Source organism: Camelus bactrianus, chromosome 11 (genome assembly GCF_048773025.1).
Source record: "Camelus bactrianus isolate YW-2024 breed Bactrian camel chromosome 11, ASM4877302v1, whole genome shotgun sequence".
Taxonomy (NCBI): domain Eukaryota; kingdom Metazoa; phylum Chordata; class Mammalia; order Artiodactyla; family Camelidae; genus Camelus; species Camelus bactrianus.
Genome location: NC_133549.1, coordinates 78,133,766 through 78,161,399, shown reverse-complemented (window position 1 = coordinate 78,161,399; position 27,634 = coordinate 78,133,766). Strand labels below are relative to the sequence as shown.

Below are 27,634 nucleotides of genomic sequence, written 5' to 3'. Positions count from 1 at the left end.
CCTTGGAGAGGGGAAGTCCCTTTTAACTTCAAAGTTCTTCAAAATCCAGAAGTCATAGACTACAAATCAATCAATTTGATTACATACTATCTAGCCGTTTCTGGATGGAAAAAAAAATTTTAAACAAAACAAATACTCCAGAAACAAATCATCAAAACAAATGACAGACTTTCACCTCAGGCTGTAATGGAATAAAAAGGACCACATTTAGCATTGCACCAAAAGAGAAATAAAATAAAATAAAATAAAATAAAATAAAATAAAATAAAATAAAAAAAAAACTGGGCAAAGTGTGTGGAACCATTGGTTTCAGGCATCAAATAACTGGCAAGACACAACTGTGATACTTGAGAGAAAGGAAACAAATGAGTTGAGCCCTACGATCACCACAGCTTTCTTCCTGGAGGCATGTTTCAAACTACGGAGTAAGGAAGGGGAATCCAAGCAGAGCCCAGCAATCTTGCTTAGATGAGGAGCCAGAGACAAGAGTTCAGGATATCTGAAGTGGCTGGAAATTGCAGGGCAGAGTTCAGAGAGGAGTGGATTATACAAAGAAAAAAAATAATAATTCCAGAAATCTCCATAGATACTTCTATGAATCTTTGTTGGATAGTAATATGTGAATGTATGGGATGAAACTCCACGAGGCTGGATAGAAACCAACCAGGAAGCTATGAGCTGAATGCTTCCCCAGCTCACAAAGGACTGGAAGACATTTGAGTTCTGACCAGCCAGAAGAGAGAGCTCTAATTGATCACAGGGGATATTCAGCAGAGGCCCTAAGTGGGCCATGCCTTCATGAGAAAGCTGAACTCTCCCTAGAATATAGCCTCTCTAAACCCACTTTAATAACACTTTAAAAGAGCTTCAAAGGGATCAAGCTGAACTGAAGTTAACTTCATTTACTATGAGAACAAAGCTGCAAAGGAAGAAAACAAAAATGTTTTTTGTTAAACATTTTTGTTAAAACAATTTCTAGCAACCAATTAAATTTACTGGACAGAGAAGAAGCCAGAAAACATGACTAGGAGAAAAATCAGTCAATACAAAGAGACTCGATAATAGATCTGATAGACTGACAAATAAGAATATTAAAACAGCTATTATAACTATGTTCAAGTATTTAAAAGAAAACATGAGCATAACAAGGAGAGAAAGCATGAACATAATAAGGAAGCAAATGAAAGGTAGAAAAAGACATAACAAAATGAAACTCCTAGAGATGAAAAATACCACACCTATGTTGAAAAAAAAATCACTGGATGGGATAAAAATCAGATTAAATAATGAAGAAAACAATCAGTAAACTTGAAGATAGAGGGATAGATTGTATTCAAAATTAAACAAAGAGAGGAAAAGAAAGACTGAAAAAAGTGAACAGAGTCTAGTGACCTGTGGGACAATAGCCAATGGTCTAACATAATTGGAAACCCAGGAAGAAAGAAGAGATACAGCACAGAACAAATATTTGAAGAAATAATGGCCAATTTTTTTTCCCATAGGTGATAAAAACTATAAGGCTACAGATCTAAAACATCAACAAACACAAAACAGGATGACTGTGCACACTGCTGCCACCACCACCAGCACCAGAAGCGAAACACATTATAATCAAATAGCTGAAAACCAAAATATTATTAACAAAAAACCTTACAATTATCCAGAGGGAAAAAGAAACAAAGGAATAAAGATAAGAATTACTGAAGAATTTCAGAAACTATGTAAATCATAAGGCCATGGTACATCGTAAAAGTGCTGGGAAAAAAAAAAAAGATCAACCTGGACTGCCATGTCTATCAAATATTGTTCACAAAAGAAGATAAAATAAAAACCTTTTCAGACAACAACAATAAAAGCTGAGTATATTTGTTACCGGTTGATCTGTAGCACAAGAAATATTAAAGGAAGTTCTTTGGAGGTAAGGAAAACAAAAATGGAAGTATGCTATTGTAAGATTCTTACAATCTACATTAGCTGATACAGTATTATTGGAAGGTAGACTGTGAAAAGTTAAATGTGTATATTGTATATGCTACAGCAACTCCTAAAACTAATAAAACAAAAAGAGGCAGAGCTGTTAAGCCAATAGAAGAGGTAAAATCGAAGCATAAAAAAATTAATCCAAAATAAGCAATTAAAAAAATAAAAAAAAGAAAGAACAGACGGCACAAATAGAAAACAGATAGTAGACTTAAACCAAGTCAGAACAATAAGTACAATAAATTCACGTGGTCTAAACATGCCAATTAAAGGGCAGAAGTATCAGATTGGTTAGAAAAGCAATACCTTACAATATGCTGTATGTACAAGAAACTCAATTTAAACATAAAGACATGGAAGGTGGGTATAGCTCAGTGGTAGAGCACATGACTAGCATGCAGGAGGTCCTGGGTTCAATCCCTAGTACCTCCATTAAAAAAAAAAAAGTAAAGACATGGACAGAATAAAGTAGAAGAATATAAAAAGAAATGCTATGGAAACACCAACAACAAGAGACATTACAAAGACATAAAAATACTAAATAAGTACATACCCAATGGCAAAGCTTCAAAATACATGAAAAAATAAAACAAAAAGCTAAAATAAAGAAATCCACAATTATAGTTCAAAATACAGACATGTTTCTCGCAGTAATTGATTCAATAAGTAGGAAGAAAATTGGTAAGAATGTAGAAAACTTGAAAACCTATCAACAATTTAATTGAAATTCATGGAACACTCTAGTCAACATATACGTTTCAAGTACACTTGGAACATTTATTAAAATGTGCCATATGCCATAAAACAAGCCTCAACAGTATTAAAGAATTGAAATTACACAAATACAAAATGAAGCAAAATAAGCAAAAGAAAGATTTTAAAAAGTGAACAGCACTCAGTGAGCTATGGGATAATATCAAGTAGTCTATGTATGTGTGAATGAAATTAAATTAATAACTAATAGTTGAATTAAAAAAGAAATCAATATAAGAAATGAATCTAGAAAATCCCCAAATATTTGAAAGTTAAACAACTCTTCTAAATAACCCATTAATCAAGGAGAAAATCACAAGGAAAATCAGGAAACACATTGAAGTGATTGAAAATGAAGACACAACATTTCAGAATTTGTGGGACGAAGCTAAAGCAGTGAAAACAGGGAACATTATAACTTCAAATGTTTATGTTTAAAAAGAAGAAAAGTCTAACATCAATAATCCAATTTAGTACATTAAGAAGCTAGAAAAACATTAAATCTAAAATAAGTAGATGAAAGAAAAAATAAAGATAAGAATGGAAACCAATGAAATAGAAAAAGAACAAATCGAGAAAAATAAATAAATCAAAAGCTGATTCTTTGAAAAAGTCATTGAAATTGATAATAGTTTTAAGTAGACAAATCAAGATAAAAGTAGAGAAAATACAAACTACCAACATTAGGAAAGAAAGAGGATAATACTGTAGATCCTGCAGATCTTAAAAGTAAGTAAAAATTATGAAAATCTTTGTTATAAATTCTGCAACTTTGGTGCAATGGAAAATTTTCTTGAAAGACAAAATTCACCAAGAAAGAAAGTTAAGGCTCTAAGTGTCCCATTTTCTGCCAAAATAATAAAATTTATATTTATAAACCATCCTATTAAAAACTATCCAGAGCCAAAGCCTTCAGCAGTGTATTCTCTCAAACAATTAAGGAAGAAATAGTATCAATCCTACTCAAGTTTAAAGAAGGAATACTCCTCAACTCATTTTACGAAGCCAACATAATGTTGTTTTTCTCAATATGTATTTTGTTGAAGTATAGTCTGTTTACAATGTTGTATCAGTTTCTGGAGTACAGCACAATACTTCAGTCATATAAGAACATACATGTATTCATTTTCATGTTCTTTTTCACCATAGGTTACTTCAAGATATTGAATATGGTTCCCTTTGCTATACCATATAGACTTGTTGTTTATCTATTTTATGTATATTAGTTAGTATCTGCAAATCTTGAACTCCCAGTTTATCCCTTCCCACCCTCTTTCCCTGCTGGTAACCATAAGTTTGTTTTCTATGTCTGTGAGTCTGTTTCTATTTTGTAAACAAGTTCATTTGTCTTATTTTTTTAGATTCCACATGTGAGTGATATCATATGGCATTTTTCTTTCTCTTTCTGGCTTACTTCATGGCAAATGACATTCTCCAGGTCCATCCATGTTGCTGCAAATGGCATTATTTTATTCCTTTTTATTGCTGAGTAGTATTCCATTGTATAAATATACCACAGCTTCTTTATCCAGTCAGTTGTTGATGGACATTTGAAGCCAACATAATGTTGATACCAAAACAAGTGGAGTTTATTACAGGAATGAAAGCTTAGTAACATTGTGACTTCAATGAATGTTTATTGAGACAGGAAAAAGTGGGAAATACGATACATTTTAAATCATGAGATGCAATAAAATAATTTGACAAAATTGAACACACATTCATGGCCTTGACAATGATTTCTTGGTTACGTCAACAGCAAAAGCAACAAAAGCAAAAATTAGTTAAGTGGGACTACATCAAACTAAGAAGTTTCTGCATAGCAAAAGAACAAAATGAACAAACAACCTACAGAATAGGAGAAAATATATAAAGAACTCATACAATTCAATAGCAAAAGTAAATGAATAAATAAACAATCCAATTACAAAATAGACAGAGAAACAGAATAGATATTTTCCCAAAGAAGATATAGACATGTCCAGCAGGTACCTGAAAAGTGCTTGACATCACCAACCTTTGGGGGAATGCAAATTAAAACCACAATGAGATATTACCTCACACTTGTTAGAATTGGCTATCATCAAAAACACCAGAAATGACAAGTGTTGGTGAGGATGTGGAATAAATGAAACTCTTCTGCACTGTTGGTGGGAATATAAATTAGTACAGCCAAACAATATGCTGGTTTCTCAAAAAATTACAACTAGAGCTACCATATGATTTAGCAGTCCTACTTCTGGGTATATAGCTAAAGGAAAAGAAAACAAAATCTTGAAGAGTTATCTGCACTCCCATGTTTGTTGCAGCATTATTCACAATAGCCAAGATACGGAGACAACCTAAGCATCTGTCAATGGATGAATGGATAAAGAGATAAAAAAGATGTGGTATAAATATACGATGGAATATTATTTACCCATGAGAAAGAAGAAAATCCTGCCATCTGCAGCAACATGGGTAGAGCTTGAGGGCATTGTGCTAAATGAAATAAATCAGACAGAGAAAGACAAATACTGTGCAATGTCATTTTTATGTAGGATCTTAAAATGCTGAGCTCATAGAGTAGACTGGTCCTTACCAGGGGCTTAGAGGTAGAAGAAATGGGGAGATGTTGTCAGAGGGTACAAACTTCCAGTTATAAAATAAGTAAGTTCTGGGGTCCTAATGTACACCATCATAGTTAATACCACTCTGTTACACACTTGAAAGTTGCTAAGAAAGTAAATCTTAAGTGTTCTTACGACACGCAAAAAATACTGAAATTATGTGATGTGATGGAGGTGTTAACCAAAGCATAGTGGTAATCATTTTGCAATATATAAATGTATAAAATCAACACATTATTCACCTTAAACCTAAACAATGCTATATTTTATCATAATATAGCTAGGGAAAAAAAGACAATAGAAAAAGAAGAGCGAACTAACCCCATGGCAAGCAGAAAAAAGGAGATAATACAGAACAGAGCAGAAATTAATGAGATAGAGAATTACAACAAATAGAGATTCAACAAAATCAAAGGTTGGTTCTTTGAAAATATTATCAAAACTGACAAATCTTTAGGTCAAATGATGAAGAAACAGAGAAGACTAAAATTACAAAGATCAGGAATGAAGGAAGGGACGTCACTACTAACCTTACAAAAATAAAAAGTATTTTAAGGGAATACTATAAACACTAATACACCATATTTAATAGAATAAAGGACAAAGACCACATGTTCACCTGGAAAGAGAAAATCAGTGGACAAAATTCAATACCGTTTTATGACAAAACCCCTCAGAAATTAGGAATAGAAGGAAATTTCCTCAAGCTAATACAGGGCATTTATGAAGACCCCACAGGTTACAAACATACTTAATAGTGAAAGACTGAATGCTTTCCCCCTAAAATCAGATCCAAGAATGTCCTCTCTCCCCACTTATATTCAGTATTGTATTGGAGATTCTCGCTAGGGTAATTAGGTAACAGAAAGAGATGAGTCATTCAAATTGGAAAGAAAGAAGCAAAACTATCTTTATATGTAGATTGATCTTTTATGTAGAGAATCCAAAAAATATCTCTAAGAAACTGGTAAATAATAAATTCAGCAAAGTTGCAGGGTATAAGGTCCATATGCAAAAATCAATTGTATTTCTATGTACTATTAATGAATAATCCAAAAGTGGAATTAAGAAAATTACCCCACTTATAACACTAGCAATAAGAATAAAATATTTGGAATAAATTTCACAGTATCAGTGCATGCTTTGTACATGGAGAACTACAAAACAGTGTTTAAGTAAGTTAATAAAGATAAATAAATGGAAAGACATTCCACTCTCATAGATTGGAAGACTTAATATTAAGATGGCTTACTAAAGGGGATTGGGTTGGGAGGAATAAATTAGGAGTTTGGGATTTTCAGGTACAAAACACTCTGTATAAAATAAACAGCAAGGTCCTACTGCATAGCACCATGTTCAATAGCTTGTACTAACTTATAATGAAAAAGAATATATATGTGTTTATAACTGAATCACTATGCTGTACACCATAAACTAGCACAAATACTACAAATCAACTATACTTCACAAACAAACAAACAAACAGATGGCAATACTTTCCAAATTGTTCTAAAGATTAAACACAGCCCCTATCAAAGTCCCAGATTCCCCTCCCAACCTTTTTCTGGCAGTATTTTAGAAGTTGATCCTAAAATTCACGTGGAAATGAATGTGACTCAGAATAGCCAAAACAATCTTGAAAAAGGTGAACAAAGTTGGAGAATGTAGACTTCTCAATTTTAAAACTTACTGTGAAGCTACAGGAATCAAGACAGTGTAGTGCTGGCGTAAGTACAGCTGGATAGATCAATAAGGTAGAATCAAGAGTCCAAGAATAAATCGTTACATTTATGGTCAATTGATTGAAATAAGATACCAAGATAATTCAATGGGAAAGAATAGTGTTTTCAACAAATGGTGCTGGGACAATTGGATATCCGCACGCAGAAGTGAGCTAGCTCACATCATATGGGGAAAAAAAAAAAAACTCAAAATGGATTATGTACCTAACTGTAGCAGCTAAAACTACAAACATTTAGAAGAAAAACATAGAATGAAAGCTTCATCACCTTAAGCTATGTAGGACCTCAAAAGCACAAGAAAACAAACTGGGCTGGGGGGAGGGCAGAATAGATAAATTGGAAATCGTCAAAATTAAAAACTTTGGGGATCAAAGGACACCATCAAGAATATGAAAAGACAACCATAGAATGGGAGAAGATAAATTGCAAATTATATGTCTGATAAAGTACTGATTATATCCAGAATATATAAAGAACTCTTCCAACTTAATAGTTTTTAAAAATCCAGTTTAAAATTGGGCAAAATACTTGAATATACATTTCTCCAAAAAAGATGGACAATAGGTACATGAAAAGATGCTCAACATCATTGGCCAGTAGGGAAATACAAGTCAAAGCTGCAATGAGATACCATTTCTTACCCAATGTGACAGCTGTAATTTTTTAAAATGGAAAATGACAAGTGTTGACAAGGATGTAGAGAAATTATAACCTCATATATGACTGATGGGAATGTAAATGGTGCAGCCACTGTAGAAAACATTTTGGCAATTCCTCAAAAAGTTAATCACAGAGTTAATCATTTGACCTGGCAATCCATTCCCAAGTAGATACCCAAGAGAATTGAATACATATGTTCACACAAAAACTTGTATATAACTGTTCATAGCATTATTCATAGAATAATGGTAGAAACAACTCAAATGTCCATTAGCTGATGAATGGATACACAAGATATGGTACATACCTACACATATTGTATTTCATATCATTTATATGATTTTCCTGGAATAGGCAAATCCAAAATAGAGAAAGTAGGTTAGTGATGGCAGGAACTGGGGAGGGGGCAATTGCATATGGCATTTATTTTGGGGATGAAAAAATGTTCAAAAATTATATAGTATACTCTTTGAATATACCAAAACCACTGAGTTGTACACTTTACAAGGGTGACATTTATGGTACGTGAATTGTATCTCAATAAAGCTATAATTAAAACACGGATCATAGACTAAATGTAAAAGCTAAAATTATAAAACATTTGGAGGAAAACATAAGAGAAAACTTTTGCAACCTTGGGGTAGACAAATACATTTTAAGACACAAAAAGCACAAATCATAAAAGAAAAAATGATAAGATAAATTTCAAAAAAAATTTTAAACTGCTATTTGAAAGGCAGCATTAAGAAAATTAAAAAATAGTGGGGAGGGTGTAGCTGAGTGGTAGAGCACATGCTTGCCATGCATGAGGTACTGGGTTCAATCCCCAGTACCTCCGTTAAAAAAAATTAAAATAAATAAACCTAATTACGTCCTTCCCCTAAAAAAAAAAGAAAGAAAGAAAAGAAAAGAAAAAGAAAGAAAATGAAAAAGCAAGCCACAGACTGAGGCAGTATCTGCAATACGGAAACCTGACAAAGGACTTGTTTCCAGCATACATAAAGAACTCTTCCAATTAAGGAGTAAGAGAAAAGCTCGAAGAAGACATAGTTAAAAAAAAAAAAAACAAACCTCACCAAAGAAGATATATGAATGATCAGAAAACATAGGAAAAGATGCTCACAATCTGTAATCATCAGAGAAATGCAAAGTAAAACCATGTTCCGATACCACTACACACCCATTAGATCAACTAAAACTAGAAAGACTGGCAAGTATTTATGATTATAAAGATAAACCAGAATTTTCATATATTTCTGGTAGGAGTGTGAAATGCTAAAAACCAATTAGGAAAACAGTTTGGCAGTTTAACAAAAGTAAAATTAAACATATTCTTCCCATAAGATAGAGCAATTGTACTACCAAGAGAAAGAAAATGCATATTTATGCCAAGGCTTGTACATGAATATTCGTAATAGCTTTATTCATAGTGGCCAGAATCTGGAAATAATATAAATGTCCATCAACAGGTAACTGGATAAATAAATAATTGTATATCCACACGGTGGTGTACTGTGCAGGAAAAGGGAGAAAAGAATAAAGAATGAATTATCGATACACACAACGTGGTTGAATCTCAGAAACAATCTGCTGAGCAAAAGCAGCCAGACAGAAAAGAGTACATACTGTACGTTCCATTTATACAAAATTTAGGAAAAACAAATCTATATTTAGAGAAAGAAGATATATGATTTCTTGGATCTGAGAGTGGTGGATGGAGATCACTTGGGAATGGGCACAAGGGAACCTTTAGGGATGATAAAAATGTTCTGTATCTCGATTGTGGTACTGGTTACATGTGGGTATGTATTTTTCTAATCTCATAAAATTATACTCCTAAAATGGGAACATTTTATTATACATAAATTATGCTTTAATTGAGCTGATTTTTAAAATTTCAAATTGGTTGTCAAAATATATGCAATTCAGATCACAAAGGCCTATCTCTCTAATAGTAAAGAACTCCTAAAAATGAAGAAGTCAAAGAGCAACAATTGATGCAGAAAATTTCTGGGAAAAAAGGCAAACATACAGTTTTTAGAAAAAGCAATACAAACTGCCCTTAAACATATGAAAAAAAGTGTTCACTTATAAAAAGAGAATGCAAATCTAACCCACACTGAGGCTGCATTTCTCACCTATCAGGCTGGCAAAAATTCAAGACTGATGGCACATTCTCTGAGCCTGTGGGAAAACACTCATGCATGAGAGTCACGTATGCATGCAGCTGGTCCAGGAGCAAACTGCTACCTTCCCCAAAGAAGGAAATTTGAAAATTTTTAGTGGAGCCTATCCACTAAAATTACAAATGCACATACATTTTGACCCAGCAATTCCACTTTTGAGAATGTATCTGACAGATATTCCTACATAGGGGCAAAATGATGTGTGTACAAGTTTATTTACTATAAGACTGTTTTTAATAGTAAAATATTGGAAACTCCTTAAGTATCCATCTAAGGGTGTTGGATTAAATAAACCATGGTTCATTTCTATAGTGGATGCAAGTATTAGAAAAAAAAAGAATAAGAAAGCTTTTTATATACTGATATGGAAATTTTTCTAGAAAATATTGTTAAATAAAAAGATGGCACAAAATACAATAAATAACATGCTACCTGTTTTTGTAAGAAAGAGGAAAACTACATAATATAAACCACTTTATGAGGTGTGATTGACATACAAAGAGCTGTACATATGTAATGATACAACTTGATGAGTAATATATACATATCTGTATTTTCTCTTATTTGCATAAATACACACTGGAAGGATTCACAATAAATGAATAAAAATACAGAGAGCAGATGAGGTAATGGGCTGATGGGGACAAATGTGAGCAAGACTTCAAAGCATGGACATTTTTATACTGTTTTTGTATTTGAACCAGGTAAATGTATTACTTATATTTTAAAAATTTAAGAAAAACCCAGCGAGAATGCTATCATCAAATCTAATAAAGATGTAATGAAATTATTTTACACACACACACAAACACACACACACACACACACACACACACACATGTCCCATCTGCATCCAAGCAATTATTCATTGCCAGCATCAGAGATCATTTTTCAGTTCATTTTTCTTTAAATCTTCAGTAATTCTGCTATGCATTGCAGAGTAATGTGATGTCTGGGCAGTGACTAGCACAGTGACACAGAAGACTGGGAAAAATCTAGCTGAAGTTGGGTAGAATGGAGCTTTGACTTTCTTTTGAAGCTACCAGCATATGAACCTATCTGTGTCTCTTGGTGGGAGGCAGAGAACATCATTTTCCACTACGGAAGCCATAAAGGCCAGATCCCTGCTTTTCCACCTTCCTTTGCAAATAGGGCATGGACACATAAGACCTAGGCTCAGCCATTCAGCTGCATCCTCCCTAGAACCTAAAGTGAGAGCCAGTGGTGTGAAGAATCCTTTCTAGGGTCATCAGCTGCAGCCAGGGTACCACCCAGGTCCTGGGACAGTGTAGGTATCTCAGAAACAGTGGTGGTAGAGAATCCAGGGCTAACAATGGGTCCAATGGTGATGTCCCAGATTCCATGTTGATAGACCAAGTAGATGGAACAGGGACCTCATTTTATGTCACTGGTTTCATTTTACAGCATAATATTTGCTGTGGCTCTGGCTGCATAGCTTCCCTTGGACCTACTTATTTTCTAGGCCAGAGTCTCCAAGTCTCCCCGTATGCATTCTGTGCATTCCATGTACCTTCAATCTCTTAGAGTTGGTTTCTGTTGCTTGCAACTAATAAGCCTGATTCAGGCATCTGGATTTTGTCAGAGTTTCTCTGGATAGAAATCAGAGCAAGTAAGGAAACCCCAACCTAGAAGGGATCTCCAGGCCTGCACTGCTGGTGGAAAAGAAAGAGATATGAGGCTACAGAAATCCTATCAATCGTAGAGAGAGGGAGGGGGAGGGGGGAGAGAGAGAGTATGTGTGTGTGTGTGTGTGTGTGTGTGTGTGTGTGTGTGTCTCATAGGACAGAGTTGGGGTAGGGGTCAGACATGAGAACACAGGAGGCTTTCTTGAGAAGAGGCTGCTGGACCTGGGTCCTGGCCTCGGCTGGGAGGGAAGCTTTGATGGGTACATGCAGGTCATAGTTTCAGCCAATGAACAATTGGAAGTAAAAACTTGAGAGTGGGTGTAGGATAGAGAATCCATGAAAGTAAACATTCACATAGTTACAGTGTGTGCACGTATAATTTTTTTTTATAACAACCATGAATTCATATATTGCTTTTGAAAATTTTTTAAAAGACAGATGGGAAAAGGATTCAGCCATGAAGGTTTGTGTGACTGCTCCTCTGTATATATCCAACGATACTTCCACTATATCTGACTCATTTCTTCATTTAATACATATTCACTGAGCAGATCAAAAAAGTGAGCTAAACATGTGCATCTAATCATGCCTCTGGAAACCTCAATAAAACTACAGGAAGAGTATTTATAATTATTTTTTATTTGGGTCTATATTTTTTATTGTGGTAAAATATACATAATACAAATTTCATTTAACCATTTTTAAGCATACAGTTCAGTGGCATCAAGTATACTCATAATATTGTTCAACCATCATCACCATCCATTTCCAGAACTTTTTCATCTTTCCAAATGGAAACCCCAGACCCATTACACACTAACTCCAAGTTCTTTCCTCCCTCCAACCCTGGTATCTCTAGTCTATTTTCCATCTCTGCAAATTTGCCTGTTCTATGTACCTCATATAAATGGGATCATACAATATTTGTCTTTTTGTGTCTGGCTCATTTCACTTAGCATCGTGTTTTCAAGGTTCATCCATGTTGCAGCATGTGTCAGAATCTCCTTCCATTTTGAGGGGCAAATAACATTCCATTGTAGAGATATACTGATTTTTGTTTACCCAGTTCATCTGTTGTTGGACACTTGGGTGTTTCCACCTTTTGGCTGTTGTGAATAATTCTGCTGTGAACATTGGTGTTCGGATATGTGCTCAAATTCCTGCTCTTAGTTCTTCTGGGTACAGGCCCTGAAGTGGCCTGTTTGGATCATATGGTAATTCCAGATTTGACTTTGTGAGGAACAGCCATACTATTTTCTACAGCAACTGCATTGTTTTATGTTCCTACCAGCTGTGTATGAGGGTTCCAAGTTCTTCACATCCTCACCAACACTTATTTTTTATTTCTTAAAAAAAATAATATCCATCTTCACGTGGTAGCTCAGTGCAATGTAATTACTTCTGAGTGCATAACCTCGCAAAGCCAGGGACGTACACCCAAGCCTGTCTGACTGACCTTTCCACGCCACATCCTGGCCCTTCTGAGGCCCAAGCACGTTTGTTTTAACCAAGCAGAAGGCTTCCCAACATGGCAGGACTTAGCTTAGACGTGCAGTGTTTGGTATTGATGGCATGTATCTCATTTTTAGGCCCACACCCTGGAATCTTGCTTCAGGAACAATGGGAAAATAAGACTCAAGAAAGACTAACTTTAATATATGAAGATGTCCATCGCAGCATTTGCTTATAAAAGTAAAAGAAAATCTAAAATAACATAAATGTACAACAACAGGTATATGCCAGATAAATCCCAGTGTATCTTTTCAGTGGCTCTTATGCCATGATTAAAGAATGATAATTATGAAGGCTTTGTTGAATCATCGCACCACTGAAAAACACTTAAGTGGAGAAAATGGCCTATAGCTGTAGTAAAATAATATGAAGTTACATGAACAAGGCCAGAAAACACACTCCAAAAAAAAAGTTGCTATGTTAGGATGTGGGATTATAGGTTATTTTCTTTGTTAAAAACATCACTCATGTCCTTTTATTGTATTTCCAGTAAGAAAAAGGAAAGGACAAAGTGAAGCAGACACTTCCCTGAGCTGCCTGATGAGTGACAACCAAATATATAACTGACACAAAACATTGTGTAAGTTTAAGGTGTACAGTGTGTTGATTTGCTGCATTTATATTGATATACAATTGCTACTGTGACGTAAGCATCATTATTACCGAAGTATCATTTCTTCTAGTGGTGGGAACAGTTAAAGATTCAGTTTCAGCAGATGTGATGTTCATAATATGGTACTGTTGTCTATAATCACTGCACTGTGCACTTGTCTATAATATGATATCATTGCCTATAATCACTGTACAAGTAAACTGTAGGGCTTACTTATCTACCATTTGCAAGTCTGTACCTTTATGTAGGATCTCTCCTAATTTCCCCCACCCCCAGCTCCTGGTAACCATCATTCCACTCTATTTCTTCAAATTTGGTTTTTCAGATTCCACATATGAGAGATATCAGACAGTATTTGTCTTTCTCTGTCTGACTTAACATAATATCCCCAAGGTCCATCCATGCTGTAGCAAATGGCAGGGTTTTCTTTTTTCTTATGGCTGAAGAGTATTCTATTTTATATATGCATATATAAATATTATAGGAGAAAACATTATAGAGTAGAATAGTATTCTATTTATAATAGAATCATATACATATATATATATATGTTATCTTTTTTATCTATTCATTTTTTGACAGACACAGGTTGTTTCTGTACCTTGGCTGTTGTGAATAATGTTGCTTTGAACAAGGGAGTGCAAATATCTCTTCAATATCAGTTTTCACTCTTGTCAGGCAGCACATCTCACTGTGATTCTGACATTTATTCTGAACCCTCTGCTGGCACTTTTTGCCTAGTTACATCCTGTGATGGGTTCCAAGAAAGGTGTGATTAAAACATGGTGTCCAAATAGGAGGCCTCGACAAATGTGTCACTTTTGGATGGAAACCCGTGAGGAAGGTTTTGACAGCTGGTTGATGGGAGTATCCTAATCCTCACACTTCTCCATGTATTAAACAACCACTAGATGCTACCGTAGGCTGTGATCCTCTTCCCAGACAGGCAATGTTTGCCTTTCCTCCTTCCTGTGGGAAAATGACAAGCACATTTAAATGTTAAGTGTTAGGACACTGTATGTGTTTTTAATGCCAGGTAAAGCCCAGCAAATTGGAAGCATCACCTTTGCTACGTCTTTTGAGCAGTGAGTTGAAACTAAGGTCTACCGAGTGTCCTCTCTAGGCCAGGCACTCTTTATTCACTTTCCATTTAATCTCTGCTCTCCACCCATCTCCACCCACTGGCTGCCCCCTAGAGGCTGACCTGTTAAGACAGCATCAGCCAGCTTCTTCCTCCTCTGGCTTCTGCTAGGGTTTGGCCAATAGGGAGCATCAGCAGGAGGTGGCACACGGAAGAGAGAGCATCTGAGGTGTTTGTTCCCCAGTTCCCACTGAAGAACCCCTACTGACTGGCTGCATCCAGCCACCGAGGGTCTCACCTTCCACTCAGCCTCTCTGTCTCCAGGTTTTGTCCTTCAGGCCCAGGGGAGATGACAGCCCTATTGTTCCTAGTTCCTAGTCTCTACTCCCAGAGGACCACACTGTCCCTGATGGTTATTCTACACCCTACTCACACCTTTGTAAATTGTCCCTTTATGAAACCCTCCTCAAATTACCCAACCGAGTGTGTCATCTGTTTTCTGCCAGGATCCTGACCAATATCATCCCTGAAGAGATAGGGAGTAACCTACCTAAGTTTAAGAGTCCGTGGGTGGCATAAGCAGGCTGGGGAACAGGTCTGTCTGCATACTTTGCCAGGTCAGACTGCGCTGCCCATGAAGGAGGCTCCTTGAGTAGTGGGCCAGTTGGGCACCCGGCACGAGGTCTAGCCCTGGGCATGGGGAACGGACTCTTCTCCTGCTCCATGCCCTAGGCTGCTGCACATCCAGAGCTCATTCTTCCTTTGTATTTCCTGAAGTTGGTGTATGTCCTCTTCATTATTCAAACACTAAATATTTGCCCAGGAAGTCTTTTTCGCAGAGCCCAGAGCAACCTCCCTAATGGCTCTTGTGGTGGTTTGCAAAACATGGCCACAAATTCTCGAGATTCTCTCCATCAGGAGTGGAGTCTAATTCCCCTTCCTTTGAATATGGTTTGCCCCTAGTAATTTGCTTCTAACAAATAGAATACAAAGGAAGTGATGCAGCATGACTTCCGAGGCGAGTTCATAAAAGCAGATCGGCTTCTGCCTGCCTCTCTCCTCTTGGGACGCTCATTTATGAGATCCAACTGCCAGGCTGTGAGGAGTCCACATGGAGAGACCGCATTCAGGTGTTGGCAGCTGAAACCCCAGCTGAGGTTCTAGCCATGGGGTCTTCAGGTCCCAGCCGTGATTTGACTACAATTACATGAGAGATGCCATCAAGAACTCCTGAGCTGAGGTAGGCAGGAACTGAGAAAAAAAATAAAATAAAATGGTTGCCATTGTTTTAAGTCACTAAGTTTTGGGTTGGTGTGTGACAAAGCAATAGAAAATTTGTTAACTCCTTTCTGTGTAGGAGTGGTGGATTTACCAATATTGATTCTTTCTGGGGGATCCAGTGTATTCCGGGAGACCACTCTTCTCTAATTCTCTTTAAAAACTCTCCAGATCTCCAATTATTAGTTCCACCATGATTGTCCTGGATTTTGCTCCTGGATACTTGAAAAGTTGGTAAGTTCTTGGGATCGAATGTGCCTGAATTTTTGTTCAGAACAAGTTCATGTTCTAGGACTTGCTTTTTTCACCAAGTGATATATTGTTGACAACTTTCCAAGTAAGTAATTATAGATACCCTGCTTTTTAAAAAAAAATCTTCATCAAGGGGGAGGGTATAACTCAAATGGCAGAGTGCATGCTTAGCATATATGAGGTCCTGGGTTCAATCCCCAGTACCTCATCTAAGAATAAATAAATAAATAAACCTAATTACCTCCCTACACACACACACACACACACACACACACACACACACACACACACACACACACACAAGTCATAGTAATAAACTCAGTTTTTAAAAGTTTTCCCAAGCTGAATATGCCACCAGATAACACCCACATACTACTGGATAATTTATTAATTCATTCATTTATACATTCATTCTCTCACTTGTTTATTTAAAAAACCACAAAATATTCACTACATGCCTAGGGGTAGTTTTGAGAATATCAAGAACGTTTTTGAATGCTAAGTCTGATTTTTATAGAGATCATTTTTGCTTAAGTTAATCAGAGCTGGGTTTTTGTTTTGCAACAAAGAGCCCTGAATAGAACGGCAATTCCTATGAGGTGTGAGGTGTAAGCAAGAGACTCTCAGGGAAATGGAGAGAATCGAAAACTGGTCATCTTCCCTTAATTGGGGTTAAGATAATTGTGGTAGGCAGCCTTTAAGATGGCTCCCAAAGATCCCTGCCTCCTGCTATTCATGCTATTTTATAAACTGGACCTAGTGACATTCTTCTAACGAATATTCTAATATGGCAAAAGTGATGGGATATCACTTCCACGATGAGATTACAAGAGACTGTGACTTCGTTTTGCCCCATTGTCCTCTATATTTGCACTTCTTAATGAAGCAAACTGACATGTTGGAGAGGTCCAAATGACAAGGAACTGAAGGGGACTGAATCATGTCAACAACCATGTGAGCTTGAATATGGATCCTTTTCCATCAAGCCTTCAGATGAGATCACAGCCTCAACTGACACCTTGATTGCCACCTTGTGAGAGACCCTGACATACAGGATGCATATAGATTGTGCCCAAATTCCTGACTCACAGATACCACAAGATAATTGCTTGTTGTTTTAAGCCCCTAAGTTGCAGGGTAATTTGTTATTCACCAATAGATAACTAACTCAGTAATTATTTAGGGATGGGAACTTGCAAGTTATGGCATGTGATGATGAAATAAGTAATTTAACTGTTGCTTAGGGTTGCCTGTAATAAAGTATCCATTGAGGCAAGGCTCTGGGGAACCCAGTAGCTGACACCAAAAACCAGTATATAGAAAATAAGGAATTCAAGGACTATGGCTGATGCCATTGCTTTGAATTCTGCTGGACAATTTAAGGTAAGAGATTGATAAGCACAAGTTCATGAATTCTTCCCCTTCCACTTCTTTTTACTTTTACTTTTCCATTCTCTTCTCTTCCCTTACCGTCCTGAAAAATTCAATCCTATTGACATTAGCAGAACAGAGCAAGGAAGGCATTTGTGCCTGGAGTGGAAGGAACTCTGGAGGCACAGAGTGACTGGTGACTGAATTGGGTAAGGAGGGCATGTGTATAGGAGGGCTACCTGGCATGGAGAGTCTGAACTTGAGCTGACTGAGGAGGGTGTTACCCTAAGAAGGTGACCTAACATAGGTGTTAGAGCCCAAGAAGGGTGAGAAGGACAGCACTGCCAAGGAGTAGTTCAGTGAGGGCATCATAGCCTGAGCATGATACTGAATGTGTATTAGTTATCTCTTGCTACATAAGAAATGACCTCTAAATTTGATCCCTACATTAGAACAATGATCTTTTACTGTCTTAGTTTCTGTGGGTCAGGAATTGAGACAGGGCACAGCAGGAATGGCTTGTCTCTGTTCTGTGATGTGTGGAGCCCTGGCTGGCAGACTCGATGGACAGAGGGCTGAAATCATCTGAGGGCTTGGCTGAGGCTGGGAGATCTGCTTCTAAAGTGGTTCACTTCATGCTTGTGAAGTCAGTGTTAACAAGTTGGTTTCTTTCCATGTGGGCCTATCCAGATGTGGCTCCCTCCAAAAGACTATTGAGTGTCCTCACAACATGGCAGCTAGCTTCCCTGAGAGCCAGGGATCCCAGAGAGTAAGCCAGGAAGAAGTGATCCTTTTTATGACCTAGTCTAGAAAGTCATATGATATTGTTTCTAGCACATTTTATTCATTAGAAGTGAGATGCTAAATCCAGCCCATAGTCAAGGAGAGGGAAATTAGGTCACCTTTTTTTTTTTTTTTTTTTTAGTGGAGGTATTGGGGATCGAACCCAGGACCTCATGCTTGCTAAGCGTACACTCTACCACTGAGCTATACCCACCTTCCTTGGTCCACCTTTCAATAGGAAGAGTATCAAAGAATTTGAAGACATATTTAAAGACCACCATAGAAGACATGGAGGGGCAGCCTGGTGTACGGTCTCACAGTCTGAGCAGAGTGAGGGGGGTATACACACAGAGGGGAAGCTAGTGTGGGTTTCCAGAGCCTGAGCAGGATGAAGAAGACATCCATGTGGAAGAGAGAGATTGGTGTGGGGAGTTGGGGCCCAAGTGTGTTTGATGAAGACATCTGTGCTTCTGTGGGGAGGAAGCAGTGGTGAAGATAGTTTGCATATAGAGGATTGATCACATGAGTGAGCTTTTACGGATAACTGGAGTTTCTCACTGTCAGAAGAGTGAGTTACAAATATGAAAAGGGAGAAAAATAACATAAATCGTGTGATATTGGAGGTATGAGTGTGAACTCACAGTTTTCAGAATAGATAGATAGATGTGTGTGTGTGTCTGTTTCGTATTGCTGTCTAGGGGACCTGGAAGAGCAGAGTCCTAATAGCCATGAGCATACCTAGCACCCAGAAATACTATTCCTGTAAAAAAGAACCAGTGTTCCTTAGAGAAATGGCAGATTCCAGGCTTAGAGCAGGGAATATACAAGATAAGTTCAAAACATCTTTTTGCCCCAGAAAGCAAGGGTTTGCTCAAAGAATGTTGGGGACATATCTAAAAGACCTATGAACCAGAATCCTGCTGGCCAAATCTGGGACAATTTGAGCCAGTCAAAGGAAGTAATGACATTAGGAAAGTAAAACCCATTAAAATAAAATAGGGAAGCATGAGTCTATACTATATATATTAATGAACAAGTAAACTAATGAGGAATGGACCATTTACAGAGGTTCAAAGTATCCACAAAATACTTGTTAATTTCAAAGGGGAAAATGCGACTTTACAGTGGAGAGTCCTGGCAGACACTATCTTACTTAAGTGGTCAAAGCAAATATCGCCAGTGATAATGACAAATCAGAATCATGCACCATCTGATTGGTGCAGATAGAAGCACACAGTAGCACTTTGGTGATAACCCCGATCTAATCATGAGGAAACAGCAGACAAAACCAAAATTGGGAGCTACAACAAAATAACTGAACTCTAACCTCCCCAAAATGTCAAGGATACAAAAAGCTAGAGAAAGACAGAATTGTTCCAGAGTAAAGATTAAAAGGACATGATACTAAAAGCCGTGTGCCAGGGAGGAGGGCATAGCTCAAATGGTAGACATATGCTTGTCATGCACGTGGTCCTGGATTCAACCCCAGTACTTCCATTAAAAAAAATTATAAAAAAGAATAGAAGCAAGGTGCCCAGTCTGCACTGGATCCTATTATTCTCAAGGACATTACTAAGACATTTGGCAAAACTTGAATGGAGTCTGAGGATTAGATGGTGGTAATGTTGATTTCCTGACTTTAATGTAAGTGGCTTTTTTTGTAGGAAATACACCCTAACTTAGTGTTACATGAAAGAAGTAGGCTCTAGTATCTTAAGCATCCATAATATAATATGAATTAACTCTCCCTGAGCATAATGATACTAATTACATGCCATTCTTGGGGGGAACTGGAATAAATTGTCACTCAAATCATATTCTCCTCTTCTGTCATTAAGGTGAGGACCCTGGTTGAGAAAGGCTACACTTTAGTATTATAAGATGATCATGTTAGCAACTTCCTCTCAAATAGTTCCGGGAAGAAAATAAAAGTAAGTCTGAGATCGTTTTGAGGTTAAAGGAGAGAAAGAAATAAAATGTTATAAAAATCTTTTTGGCTTTAGACACGATAAAAACCTCTATTTGCAGGTATTCCATTCCTTTAAAAATACATACAGAGGAAAAGATTTGGATAAAGTATAAAATCACAGGAAACGATGCCAAAGTCTGATAAAATGGAGGAGAAATTGGTGACACACAGTTACAAAGTTAGAGACTCACCACATCAAATTTCCCTTGAACCCTCTGCCCACTGTTTTTGCTCCATAAGTTAATAGCTAGCTCAGAAATTTCATGTTATATACAGTCTTACCTCTGCTCACTTCATATAACGGTGAAATCATTTATTTAATAAAAACAATATCAGAGAAAGGGATTGCCTCCAGAGAACACAGTAGGAAAACCATTTGCTCAAAGTGACTGAGAATTCTTTGAGAAATGAAATCACATAACCTGGGATTGTGCTAAAAGAATCTCTCACCTCTTGTAGCCACATGGCTGAGGTAGCCAAAAATCAGACCCAAAATCTGAGCAGTAATTTGATAAATTACACTCTTAGTTGAATTCATAGCCTTGCTGTTTCTTACAAGGCAGTGATAAGGATTCTCAAAAGTGCAGTGAGGTTCTCACTACTCCTAACCACACTCAGCCTCATTTGTCTGAGGAGTCACCTGCTTGAAGACCCTTTAGAGACTCCGGAGCGAGTTACTCGCAAGAGGCCAATCCCACCTGGTGCTGGATCTACACCTACTACAAGAACAATGGTTCTCAGCCTTGGCTACATACTGAATCACCGAGAGAGGCTTAAAAAATACTGTTATCTCTGGCTTGCATGGCTAGGAATTTTGATTTAATTTTTCTGGGGTCCAGTTTAATTTGGGTCTTAGCAGCTCCCAAAGAGATTCTAACTTGCAGCCAAGATTGAGAACTACTGAAACATAGAGATCAGACCCAGCATGTCCAGAAGTCAGGTTGCAACATAAAACCCAGGAGCAGCCTTCTATGCAAAAAGATTTCAAGATTAGCTAATTCACATCAGCAGCTTACATTATTTGGAATTCTTCTGCATGGGAGATTTGCTGCTTCTTTCCCATTTGTTTATTTCTTCAATCATTTGTATCAGCATGGACTCATGGATATTTATTTTATATTTTGGGTCACCATCCAACACTACCTTTATTGTTCAAATTGCTCCAGCTTTAGCCATTGGAAACTCTTTCAATTGGCTTCTGGGTCCCTTTGCCACCCCCAGAATTGTGGAGTTTTGTTTGTTTTTCTGTGCTTCCTTACTTTCTGGCACTACAAGATGCTCCAGGCTTATCTTGTACATTTGTTTCCCCAGTCCTAGAATCAGCATTTCTCCAAGGGGCCCTGGCTCCTTTTATTGGACAATGGAATGAAACCAAGATCTGAGAGCTAGGTGTAATTTTTATATCCCGCTACCCTAAAACAAATAAAGCCCCCAAATTAAATTTTAAAAAACCTGAGTTCCCAGGGCCAACAACCCCAGACTGGCACATGCCCAACCTTAGAATCGCTTTCCTGGATGTCCTTTGAGAGTTTGAGTTGGAGGCTGTCCTGACCATCATCTGATTGGTAACCTTCCTTCAGGTGGGTAATGGCCTGGTTCTGGTGGGCACTGATAAAACTAACAAATGATGGTGTAGTAAGTACTCGAAGAGAGGAAAGTAAAGATGCACAGAAGGAGAAATTAATGCGGTGGGGAGGAGCTGAAAGAAATTTCAAGCCTTGAGAGCTGCTCAGAAAGTACTGCTTGAGCCCAGACACTGAGCCTGTCATCTCTTAGACCCCACGCTCCCGGTACCCCTAACCCGACCTGCCACCTGGCCCACAGCAATCCTCCATCAGCATCCTGCTGATGGTCCCACTCCACCGAGCTCAGAGCAGCCCACAGAATATTAGCAGAGCCCTCAGTTTGGGAAGCCCGGAAGCAGTTCTCCAGCCCTGCTGCTTGTCCTAGGCAGAAGAATACTGCCAAGTTTCTGACACCTAAGAATCTACTCTGTGGGCCTTCTGGGGATTTCTGAATTATCCTTGGTGACATCCCCACTGAAAGCAGCATTTGGGAGATGACCTCCAAGGTGAAGTTATTAAAGGGGTCCTCCAGTCAGCGCTGGACTAATGGAGGTGAAGAGGGCACAGAGAAGAGCAAAGTCAAGGCCCTGTCCCAGGATCGTGCCAGTCATGGGGACTGAGACAAACTCAACGAAGGCAAAGGCTAGGAGGCAGCTGGCTCCAGGTCAGAAGGTTCAACCAGTTGCTGTAGCAGTTGTGAGGTGATGACCCCTGGCTGGGTGGAGGGTGGTGGGGGAGAGCTGCAAGGGAAGGGGGGTGGGCATTCCTGTAGGCAGCTCACTGCTAACAAAGACACCGAAGCTGGACTGCCCAGGTACAAGTAGGCCAGCTTGGCAGGAGAAAGGGAATAAGCAGGGAAGTGGAGTCTGGGGAGCTTTTGAAATGGGATTCTTAAATCTGGGCCTGGATAGATTTCCTGGCCTGGAGCCTGAAACCGGGTGCAAAGTTGGGGGATCGCATTTTTCAGGGCACAGAATTAACAGAGCATATCCTTTTTTCAAAGGTTGAAACCAGTGAGTCTCTGCACCTGTCAGGAGATCCACTGCGGCTTCTGATCAGAGACATAAAACTCAGAAGCTGCCTGGGATCGGACCTTACAGTTTATCCAAGAGGCTTTAAGTCTCCTGGCCCTTAACTCACTGGGGCCTCCTAAAGCTCTTTCGGGAGGGGGAAAGGGGGCCTGGTATTCTTGTCTTCATTTTACTAAAACTGACAACTCATTCCCTTTCTACAATCCCAGGGATCCTCTTGGAGGTGTCTCCGTGATTCCAGAGAAAATGGTGCACAGACTGAGGTGAGTTCGGGAGAAGACCCGGCATGCAAACATTCTCCTGGGGAGACCTGGTCTCGAGGGAAGCCACGGCCTGGGGAAGCCTAGGACGCACGCGGCTAATTACAACTGAGACTACAACTTTGTAGAATGCCGTCGGGGGTCACTGAGAGGCCACGGACGCGGAGTCCTCCGGTTTGCCCTGTCGATCAGCTTCAGCGGGACCAAGATAGCAATGCATAAGTCAGGGAGGAGGAAAGGGGAGCGTAGCAAACCGCGCAGGAACCGTCCAGCTGGCGTCAGAGCCAGGGGCAGCGCGGTGCAAGGCTGGGTGGGCTCTGCGCCTGGCCTGGGGCGCCCAGGGCCGGCTGCAGACTGCGGGTCCGCTCCTACACTTCCTTCTTGAGCTGCACATGCCGCACCTCGATGGGACGCAGAGGGAGGGAAGCACGGAGGTGCGGGGTGTCCATTTGGACTTAAAGCCCTCAGATACGGAGATTAAAGCCCAGGTGGCGGTGGACTGGCCAATCCTGCTATCGCTAGCCGGCTCCCAGCGGCTCCCGAGCATTGCGAGGGACAGCAGAGCCGGTGCGCTTGGGCAAAGGCGGCTGCCCGGCTTTCTTCCGCCAGCAGGAGTCCAAGGACCCGCCTTCGTTCATAGAAACCCATCCGTTCCCCCAGCCGCGGCCGGATAGCACCGCGTAGCCGCCCGGCTGTTGATTAGTCCAGGAAATGTCCGCGAGGTCATCCGCATAACAAAGGCGGCCCCAAGCGGCGCCTTCAGTCTTGTAAATACCCGGCCGGGTCCCCGGGCGAAGCGGAGCCCCGGGAGAGGAGCAGCCCAAGGATCCCGCCGCTACTCCGCTCCCCTCCCCCACGACTTTGGCGAGCATTCATTTGAAATGTTAATGTTTTGAAGCTTCCCTCTGTGCCCGGATCTGTCTCCTTGAAAGCGGGCTGAAGCCTCTGGGGTTAATAAACAAACCGGCATTTGGCTTGGGTGAGAGCCGGGTAAATAGTTGTTGGTCTAAAAGAGAAAAACAGGTGTACCAGGACAAATGTGGGTAAATTATTACACAGCCCTGGCCACTCGCTTTAAAAAGATTGCTTTGTGCACCGATTCCAGGAGTTGGAGAAGTGTCCTCAATTCACAGACCCTTATTTGCACCCTCCAGGCTGAGGTCCCCAGCCGTGCGTCTTTCCGCCGGCGCCTGGCTAGGAGGAATCCGGGTCACAGGTAGAGGGCGGGGCGGGCCCGCGCTCGGGCGGAGCCAAGCCCGGCCCCGCCCAGGAGCTGTCAGGCTGGAACCCCGCCCGCCGCTCTACAGACAACTGGTCGCTAGAATTCCGGATGTCGGCGGGGAAGCCCTGACCCCCGCTATGTTATGTGTCTCTGGCCCGTAGGCCTGTGTCTGCAGCGGGAGGACACATAAGGGGTGTCACAGCCGATTCTTTTTAAATGTCTTGGCCTACGGTTCCCTGTTCACATCCGTAGTTGTCGGGTTATTGCCAAAACAGCACCATGTTGGATTCTTTGCCACTAGCAATGGTAATAGTATCCGCGAACGCTTTGGCAGCGCTGACACCGCCAGGCACTCTTCAAAGCCCTTCACAAGGATTAATTTGTGAGGAGACGACTCAAGTCATCGACGCGCTTCTTTCTAGAACGGGTACATCACCTATTCTCCACACGTCCTCTCCAAGTGAGAGCAAATTGGGGCACGCGCACAGGATATGGGGTTCCAATTGTGCAAGTTAGACTGCAAGGGCTCAGGGCTTGTGTGTGCTGTAAAGGGGATGTGGCGGTCACCAGGACGCCATTGTGGTCCTGGAACGATGCCAGGCCCCAACAATTCCCCAGCTTCAACGTTCTTTAATCCATTAAATCCTCCAAGCAGGCGCTGCCTGGTCTTCCAAAAGCATTTCCCTCAAGCTGGGAAAACCCAACAGAGAAATGATCATTTTTCAACCCTGGGAGCCAACAACACTTATACATAATGAAGCAAGCCACACAAAGAAAAGAATTCTTTCCCACCCTCCAGGGAGAGGCCCCTCAGCCCAGGAAATGGTCATGGCTGCCCAAACTACGGGCCAGGCTAGGGTATATTGGGGGTGGGGGTGGGGATTCACTGAGGAGCCCTCCTACCCACCCAAGAGCTGGAGTTTGTTGCTGTAAGAAATCCCAGCCCAGGTTATTCATTAGCATTTCTTAGGAATCCCAATTCCTGTGTTTTCTCTGCCCCAAGTGCCAGTTGTGGGTCCCCTGGGCCAGCTGAGGGACACAGGGAAGGGAGGAAGAACAGCTTATACTAGAGGAGTCCTTTCTCCATCCCAGTAAAAGCATCTGGGTGCAGTCAGAGGACCAAGTGGACAGAGTGTGAAGAGAATGTATATCACTGGTTAAGACAAGGCGTTGTAGCCCCAAACTGGTGAATAAGATTGAATAAGAATAAAATGGTCTTGTAGACACCTGTCTGCCCCTCTACCCTCAGTGTTCATAGATGCATATCTCCTAGGGGCTCCTAGATCTGTTATATCTTCCTGCAAGTACTAGTCCATTCCTGACTCCAACCTGGCTGCTTCCTCTAAACACCCCTGAAGTATCAACCAGATCCTTACTCCTCCAGGCAGGCCTGGACCTCTGGCTTAAAGAACAGCAAAAGGATGGGGTTCCTCTACCTGACCTGATATCAAAGGCCCAGAATAGCGCACGCTTCATACCTGTGACCTTTGGAGAAAGACAGACACCTAAATAATTGGGATGGGGGTATAGCTCAAGTGGTAGAGTGCAATGCTTAGCATGCATGAGGTCCTGGGTCTAATCCTGAGTACCTCCTCTAAAAATAAAGAAATAAACCTAATTGCCTTCCCTCCCCAAAACAAACAAACAAAAACAACAAAAGATAAATAAATAGTTGGGTGACCTTGGGCAAATCATTTATCTTTGACAGTGTTCCTTAAGTTTCCCATCAGCAGAGTAGTCAGGTAATAGAGCATCCCTGAAAAGGAGATACAGGGAAATCTGCATTGTAAACTCAGCATCTGCTCACATGTTCTCCTGAGGCTCTACTATATGGTAGCAGAGATGGTAATGTCATTATCACACTGTCATCTGCCCTGGAAGTAAAATACTTGAAACTGAATCACACTGGCATCCTGGCTAGGGTGAGCAGCAGTCAAAGGCATATTGGCTTTCAGAGCAGGTGACAACCCAGAGGCCTGTCTCAAGTCATTGTAGCCAAGCAGTCAGCTAACACCACCTTACTTTAGGATGGATCTTGCTCCCAGCAGGGTATCCCAGTGCCCCCTGCCCAGGAGATGAGCCCAAGCAGATCTTCACTGACATTCAATAGCCTTATTCTGCTTCCACTGTTTTCATCTCAAAGATATTAATCCCTAGCCTGCCTGTGGCTATCAGAATTCTATTTCAACACTTCCAAGACTAATATATACACTCATATCCATTTTCCAAACTTATTAGAAAAAGGCACAAAACTCCAATTTGACCAAAACTCAATAGGCCTATTTTCTGTATCCACTTTTAAATTAGAACCTATGGAAATACAGAATAGAGGATGACTGACTTATATGGACAGGTGTATGATTCATGATAAGGTTCCACAAGTGGAGAGAGAGAAGGACCTTCCAGGCAGAGGGGACTGCATGAGTCTGTCATCGAAGGCTTGAGGCCCTTGAGTAGTCTGATACAGCTAGAGAGGAGAGGACACAGAACTGGAGGTGTGGTCAACGCCACTGCCAGTGCCGATGTATGTGAACTCATTTCTGGTAGACAGTGGGGAACTACCAAAGTTTTTTTTAAAAAGATTTAAGTGGTTTATTACATTTATGTTTTAGAATGATCATTCTGGGGCTGTGCAAGCATGGATGCATTTTTTAAAATAGACTTTTTTTAAGAACAGTTTTAGGTTCACAGAAAAATTGAGCATGTAATACGGAGAATTCCCATATCTTCCCCCTCCACCCTGCCACAGCTTATTATTAATGTCTTGCATTAGGGTGGTATGTTTGTTATAATTAATGAAGCAATACTGATACACTGTTATCTAAAGTCCCTAGTTTACATTAGGGTTCACTCTCGGTGTTTTACAGTTCAGTAGCTTTGACAAATATGTAATACCACGTACCCACCATTACAGTAAAATACAGAATCATTTCACCACCCTAAAAAAAATCCCCTGTGCTTCACCTAGTCATTACTCCTCCTCCCTCCCCGTAAATCTCTTGGTGATTACTTTATCTTAACTCATCTTGCTTTTGCAGAACATCATATAGTTGAAATTGTATGTTATGTGGACTTTTCAGACTGGCTTCTTTATCTTAGTAATATGCATTTAAGGTTCTTC

The 27,634-nt window shown here is 39.8% G+C and overlaps 1 long non-coding RNA gene and 1 other non-coding gene across 2 annotated transcripts; both read left to right on the top strand.

Moving 5' to 3' along the window:
- The first annotated feature begins 8,509 nt into the window (after window positions 1–8,509).
- TRNAG-GCC (transfer RNA glycine (anticodon GCC)) lies at window positions 8,510–8,582 on the top strand. The gene has a single exon. It is a non-coding gene; the product is annotated as a tRNA-Gly (tRNA).
- Window positions 8,583–15,358: 6,776 nt separating this feature from the next.
- On the top strand, window positions 15,359–24,276 carry LOC141579171 (uncharacterized). Its single transcript, XR_012510342.1, has 2 exons — window positions 15,359–16,022; window positions 23,241–24,276. It is a non-coding gene; the product is annotated as an uncharacterized LOC141579171 (long non-coding RNA).
- Window positions 24,277–27,634: the final 3,358 nt, after the last annotated feature.